Below are 7,887 nucleotides of genomic sequence, written 5' to 3'. Positions count from 1 at the left end.
TGGTTGCCACAGTGGTAGTAATACCATGTCTGGGAGCAAAACAGGAGTTTCCTGGTCAGGAACACAGAACATGCAACACCTCCTGCTCCAGACCAGAAAGGGGAGGATCCTGCCATTTATAACTGGGTCTGGAGGCGGGGTTGAGGGAGTCTAGTCTAGTGTCAGGAGTCGAGTAGAACACAAAGGAGCAAGGAGCCGCGGACTGGAGCTGGCAGAGCTCGTCCTGGCCAAAGTACATCCAGAGAACCGGACACCGGAGTCCGAGGCTGTAGGGATTGTATATCCAGCAGCAGAAACCGCATGGCAGGAGATTGTTGGTCTCCTGGCCCAACAGAAGCCCAGAGGCTCAGCCACACGAAAGGACCCGTACCGCCACAGAGGAGCGAGGAATACACAAGGTCCGAGTCGCCAGCGATACGGGTGAGCACAGCACGTTACACTCAGGGACGTGGGCTACAACACGACTATAAGCGGGATAGCCAAAGAGTACAGTCAGAACGGCAGGCCTACAACTCCACCTGGCCAGGAGGATTCTAGGATTGCTCCCAGACTGACCAGGCCCTCATCCCTAGCAAGTACTCCCATTGGGTCCTATATAATTACCAACATTAAAGACCCTGGGACTGCACTGCAAAGACTCCGTGCTGTCATTACTGACACCTTGCACTACTACCACCATCATCCATGCACGCTGCCCTGAAGCTCCACTCTTCCTGTGGGGAGTCACATCACCTTGCTGCACACACCACCAGCTTCAGCGGACTGCTCCGCAGCGGCGGTTCCCAATAACCGCATCCCACAGGTGGCGTAGTCGGACTATATATAACAGAGACACATAGACTACCCTGGTTTGACCGCCCTGAGTCACGGACCGGGTCACAGCCACGGTGACTACAACCCCCTGTATCCACAAGGCCCGGCTCCGGGTACCCCACGGCTCAGGGGGCGCGTCACATGCGAGAAGTTGCCAAGAAACTGAAGATTTCCTACAACGGTGTGTACTACTCCCTTCAGAGGAGAGCACAAACAGGCTTTAACCAGAGTAGAAAGAGAAGTGGGAGGCCCCGCTGCACAACTGAGTAACAAGACAAGTACATTAGAGTCTCTAGTTTGAGAAATCTACGCCTCACAGCTCCTCAACTGGCAGCTTCATTAAATAGTACACACAAAACGCCAGTGTCAATGTCTACAGTGAAGAGGCGACTCCGGGATGCTGGCCTTCAGGGCAAAGTGTCAAAGAAAAAGCCATATCTGAGACTGGCTAATAAAAGGAAAAGATTAATATGGGCAAAAGAACCCAGACATTGGACAGAGAAAGATTGGAAAAAAGTTTTATGGACATACGAATCAAAGTTTGAGGTGTTTGGATCACACAGAAGAACATTTGTGAGATGCAGAACAATTGAAAAGATGCTGGAAGAGTGCCTGATGCCATCTGTCAAGCATGGTGGAGGTAATGTGATGGGCTGGGGTTGCTTTGGTGCTGGTAAAGTGGGAGATTTGTACAAGGTAAATGGGATTTTGAATAAGGAAGGCTGTCACTCCATTTTGCAACGCCATGCCATACCCTGTGGACAGTGCTTGATTGGAGCCAATTTCATCCTACAACAGGACAATGACCCAAAGCACACCTCCAAATTATGCATGAACTATTTAGGGAAGAATCAGGCAGCTGGTATTATATCTGTAATGGAGTGGCCAGCGCAGTCACCAGATCTCAACCCCATTGAGCTGTTGTGGGAGCAGCTTGACCGTATGGTACGCAAAAAGTGCCCATCAAGCCAATCCAACTTGTGGAGGGGCTTCAGGAAGCATGGGGGGAAATTTCTCAAGATTACCTCAGCAAATTAACAGCTAGAATGCCAAAGGTCGGCAGTGCTGGAATTGCTGCAAAGGGAGCATTCTTTGACGAAAGCAAAGTTTGAAGGAAAAAATTATTCTTTCCAATAAAAATCATTATTTCTAACCTTGTCAATGTCTGGACTATATTTTCTAATCATTTTGCAACTCATTTGATAAATAAAAGTATGAGTTTTCATGGAAAACACAAAATTGTCTGGGTGACCCCAAACTTTTGAACGGTAGTGTATATATATTGTTTCCTCCTCCGTTATATTATGCATACAGTATATAGAACAGTTGCAGATATTGTCAACACCCGTGCAATCATGCTGAGCAGTCATCGCTATATACAAGAAGGTGTCTACATTTGAAGGACTCAGTCTTATACTCTGTAGCCTCCTAGGGTCCTAGGTTTCTTTTAGCCCCTTGGTTCAGTTGTGCACCCCGTTTCCCTCTATATTCACTCACTGCTCCAAACAGGAATGTTTTTCTTTTGTTCTGTATTGTGACATTGAATTATATGTTGGAGTTGAGGCTTTCTATGTAATCAACTGTAAATATATTCAGATCTAAGCTTCAGTGATTTTAATGTTGACACAGATAATGCCGCCGTAAATTACATAACGGTAAACTATTAATTGTGAAATTACAAAAAAAAAATAGGATTGTTAAGTCATTTTAAAGAAATTGCATTGTTCATCAGCATAAAACTTAATTTAAAAAGGAAATAAAGTTAATTAATCCCCACATCACAGAATTAGAAAGCTGCTGTTTAAACCAACTAGTTAGCCGTAATATGATAAGTCTCCGTGTAAAAAAAACAAACTGTAACGGCAATGCCTGGAAGAGCGAATCCATCAGGATGTTCACTTCTCACCCCAACATATTAATTGTCTATCATTGTAAAGCAATTGTCATGTTTTAAAAGGAATGAATTCATTTACTAAACTGCGTTCCTCCATTTATCCTCAATCAACGCGGATGAGAGGGAAAAGTCGCCACAGCGCAATTTGTTTAAAAATAACTGCTATCATTACCGGCAATCTCTCATTTAGGTATTAATTAATTCAACTATGTTTTATTTGACATTATGCCTTCTTTGTGATAGTCAATGGCTCTTATACATTGGCTTCGTGAAGAGCCTCTACGTTTCTGTTGGAGGAGTAATAAAGGCTTATATCTGTGGATTCTGTATTATGATTATGCACAAGGCATAGGTCTCAAGAAGAGCATGCACGGCAGTCCATTGGAAGTGTAGCATAAGCCTATAGATGTGGGTTCTGTATCATGACTGTAATTAAGAGGCATAAGTCTCGAGAAGGGCATGCCCAGTGGCCAATTAGAGTTGTGGTACAGGCCCATAGCTGTAGGTTCTGTATTATGACTGTGTGCATGAGGCATGAGCCTTATAAAGAGTCTGTGTGGTGGTCCATTGGGGGTGTATTACAGGCCCATAGCTGTGGGTTATGCATTACGACTGTAATCAATAGGCATAAGTCTCAAGAAGAGCATTCCCGGTAGTCCATGTAGTGCAGGCTCATAGCTGTAGGTTCTATATTACGACTTTGGGCATAAGACTCACAAAGAGCCTACGTGATAGGCACAATATAAACCCATAGCTGTGGGTTCTGTATTACGACTGTGTCCAAGAAGCATAGGACTCAATGAAAGCATGTCCAATAGTTCACGGGAGGTGTAGTATAGACCATAGATGTGGTTTCTATATTATGACTGTATGCACCAGGCATTGGTCTCAAGAAGAGCATGTCCGATTGTACATTGGAGGTGTAGTACAGGACCATAGCTGTAGATTGTGTTACGATTGTGTACATCGGGCATAGACTTCTTGAAGATCATGTGTGGTAGTCCGTTGGAGGGGTAGCTCAGGGCCATGTCTGTGTGTTCTGCATTATGACTTGGTGTACAAGTCTTAGGACTCATGAGGAGTCCATTCAGTGGTTCGTTGGAGGTGTACCATGAGCCTATATCTGTGGATTTGGTGTTACGACTTTGTGCATAGCGCATAGGCCTCATGAAGAGCCTGCATGGTAGTCTGATGGAGGAGTAGTATAGGTCTATAATTGTGAGTTTTGTATTACAACTGCGCTCATGAAGCATAGGACTCATGAAGAGCTTACGTGGTAGATCCATAGCTTTGTGGGTCTGTATTACGACTGTGCTCAAGAAGCATACGACTCAAGAAGAGCCTGTCCGGTACTCCATTGGAGGTGTAGTATAGGCCCATAGCTGTGGTTTCTATATAATGACTGTGTGTACTAGGCATAGGTCTCAAGAACAGCCTTTCCCCTAGTCCACAGGAGGTGTAGTACAAGACTATAGCTGTGGATTGTGTTACGACTGTGTGAATGGGGCATAGGGTTCTTGAAGAGTCTGTATAGTAGTCTGTTGGAGGTGTAGAATAGGCCCATATCTGTGGGTTCTGAATTACCACTAGCTGCATGACGCACAAGCCCATTCATTGGTCTGTTGTAGGTGTACAATGGGCACATATCTGTGGGTTCTGTGTTACTACTGTGTACATGGAGTATGGGACTCTTGAAAAGCCTGCATGGTCGTCTGATAGAGACCTATAGATGGGGCTTTGTGTCACGACTATGTGCATAGTGCATAGGCCTCATGAAGAACCTGCGTGGTACTCTGAAGGAGGTGTAGTATAGGCCTATAATTGTGGGCTCTGTATTACAACCAAATGCATGATGCCATTAAAGAAACTTAGAAATTTGACTTGTAACCCCTTACAACCAAATATATGTACATTGCCATGATCAAGTGGGAACAGCCAACATCCTCCAGAAACAAGCATGTTTGGAGGAAACTCAAATCCCAGTTGAACTGCGATCATTAGTGATCAGATCTTCTTAATAGGAGACCACTTTTATCCAATCTTTAACCCCTTAGCATTCAATGACATATATTCATCACTAGTACTTCATGACGGATATATATAAATATATACAGTGCCTTGAAGAAGTATTCATACCCTGTGAACTTTTCAATATTTTTTCACATTACACCCAAAAACTTAAATGTATTTTATTGGGATTTTATGTGATATACTAACACAAAGTACAAAGTATTTCTGAAGTGTAAAGGAAATGATTAGTGATGAGCGAGCACTAAATAGCTCAGGTACTCGTTGCTCGGGTCGAGCAAATTGGAATACTCGGGTGCTCGACACGAGCAACGAGCCCAATGTAAGTCTATGGGAAACTCGAGCATTTTTCAGGCGGCTCCCCCCGGCGGTCTGCAGAGGGCCTAAAACTTTGCCAAATCGATGGGAACAGTGCTCAAATGACATGGGAACAGCATGGGGAAGACCCCTGGAAGCATCTCTGACTCCCAGGTCACTGCTGTTAACAACGTTGTCAGAGTATTACGCCACTTTTACGGACTCACAATAAAACATGCAAAAACGAAACCAAAATGGATTTTCCTGGGAAATATGTTAAGGAACATCCTTTCCAGACTAATGACTTGTATAGAAGGTAAAATAAATAACCAAAACCAAAAATACTCCTCCACACCTTGGGCTATGTTCACACGTTGCATTTTTGATGCGTTTTTGCACTTTTGCATTGCTTTCAACCAAGACAAATGCATTCACCAGGAAATGTAATTTTAACATTTTACAACCTTATCTGGCCATGTGATGTGTGACACATCATCAGACACATGCATACAGTGCTGAAAAGACATGGGAACAGCATGGGGAAGACCTCTGGAAGCATCTCTGACTCCCAGGTCACTGCCTAAAAGTGTGCCCATCATAAATGATCCTTGGCGCATGCGAAGATGCCTCCCGCCATGCACCTGTCATTGCAGACTTGCAACAATCACCGTCCACGTCCTTGTCCCACTGCAGCGTTCAGTTGTCCCTACCCCATTCCTTGGAATGCAAGCGCAAGTACGCAGTCAGCCAGCATCCCACCCACCCACAGGCTGCAATACTATACTGCCAAATTTTTGACAGCTGCTTGCACTTGAAATGTGGCCTTTTAGGATCGTGCAGGCGGAAGCTTTTCACAGCCTCATGCTGTGTCCATACTCGGTCCCCAGCCACCACTATATTTCCCGGTATCGCCTCCACAAGCACGGGTCCCACAACATTACCCGTGCCCTCCCCAGTGCACTTACTGGGAAGGACCGCCTAACCTCAAACACGTGGACAGGTGAATGTGGCCAGGGACGGTACGGAGCCAGTCCACAACTTTTTTTTTGCTGACAGTTGTATTTAGCTCGGTGAAAGGACTGGCATAGAGGGAAACCCTATCTACCCTGCATGTCATTTCTCACAGGAAGTCCTGTAATGCAGCTTGTTGCAGAAGCAATGGCAGCCCGTCCAACATCAACTCTCCTTTGTCGGTGGTGCTTTGACACACACACACACATCTTTCTTTGCGCATTTAATTTCTTGAATACAGAGTTGGGCAATGGCCTGATCTGTAATACGGTTTGAGAAATAACATGCATAAGCATGGCCGATCCACATTAAAAAAGCAGCCATAGAGTGTCCGGGAACCTTTCCACACACTTTTCTTAGCCAGGAATGCTTCTCGGCAGGGTTGGACGGTCCCACCAGAGAATCCTCTGGTGTGCCTTGGCTTCTACCTCAGGAATCTTCATGATAGCGCTAACTTTGCAGCTGCTATGGGGCTCTTGAGCGGGGGAGAAAGGTTAGCCCTCAGAATCAAATCCTCTGGTGGGCACAATGTTTTTCAATCTGAAACAGCTTCTCAGTGGGAGTTGTATTTCACCACAGCCATATTCTTTAGCTCGGTAAAAGGACTGGCATAGAGGGAAACCATATCTACCCCGGCTTTCATTTCTCCGTCACCAGGTTCCGCCCATTGTCACACACGACCATGCCTGGCTGTATGTTCAGCGGTGAGAGCCACAGATCAGGCTGCTGTTTTACAGCTTTCAACAACTCTGCAGCGCTGGGCGGTTTGTCAATTAAGCATTAAGCATGTTATCTTCAGCACAGCCTGTTGCCGCTTGGCCAAGGCAGTGCTGCAGTGCTGTCAGCTTGTGACTGATGTGGTCATTTCGGAGATGGAGGAGGAGGTGCATGAGCTGAACAATGTGATTACATTGTTGCTAAATTATTGACGCAGTTTTTTATACTAAAGAAAGATCCTATTGTTTTGTTTTTTTTAAGTTTTTTTTAAGACAAATGCATTCACCGGGAAATGTAATTTTAACATTTTACAACCTTAGCTGGCAATGTGGTGTGTGACACATCATCAGACACTTCCTGTTTTATTTATGATGGAGGGACTTTGAAAGTCATAAAGCCTATTTTTATAGGGACATAGACGGCCCTTACTATTCTTAAAAGGCCAGCAGTCGGCCCTAGCTATTGTTAGAGAGCCATCAGCCGGCTATGCTTTGTTGTTTCCATTATTAACAAGTGGGTCTCCTATACTGTTATTGCGTATCCAGTGACTGCAAGGGCTGCCAAAAATTTGGACGCAACCCAATACCCCTTTGAAGAGACATAGAGGAGGGTCTCAGTAAAAAAAGTTCCCATTATAAAGGAGCGGGTCTCCTATAGTGGTAATGCCCATGCTGTGACAGCAAGGGCTGCCAAACTTTGGGAAAAACCCCACTAAGAATTTAAAGACACATAGAGCAGGGACACAGTAACAAGGTATGACATGTTCCCATTAGAAAGGAGAGAGTCTGCTATACAGTTATAGGGTATGCAGTGAGTCCAACGGCTGACAATTTTAGGAAAAACCCCACTAAGAATTTAAAGACACACAGAGTAGGGCCACAGTAACAAGGCACGACATGTTCCCATTAGAAAGGAGAGAGTCTGCTATACAGTTATAGGGTATGCAGTGAGTCCAACGGCTGATAATTTTAGGAAAAACCCCACTAAGAATTTAAAGACACATGGAGCAGGGCCACAGTAACAAGTATGACATGTTCCCATTACAAAGGAGAGGGTCTGCTATACCGTTATAGGGTATGCAGTGAGTCCAACGTCTGACAATTTTAGGAAAAACCTGACTAAGAATT

The sequence above is a fragment of the Phyllobates terribilis genome, unplaced genomic scaffold (genome assembly GCF_046119375.1).
Source record: "Phyllobates terribilis strain yellow unplaced genomic scaffold, ASM4611937v1 Scaffold_9__5_contigs__length_417890890, whole genome shotgun sequence".
NCBI lineage: Eukaryota > Metazoa > Chordata > Amphibia > Anura > Dendrobatidae > Phyllobates > Phyllobates terribilis.
This window is presented reverse-complemented; position numbering follows the sequence as displayed.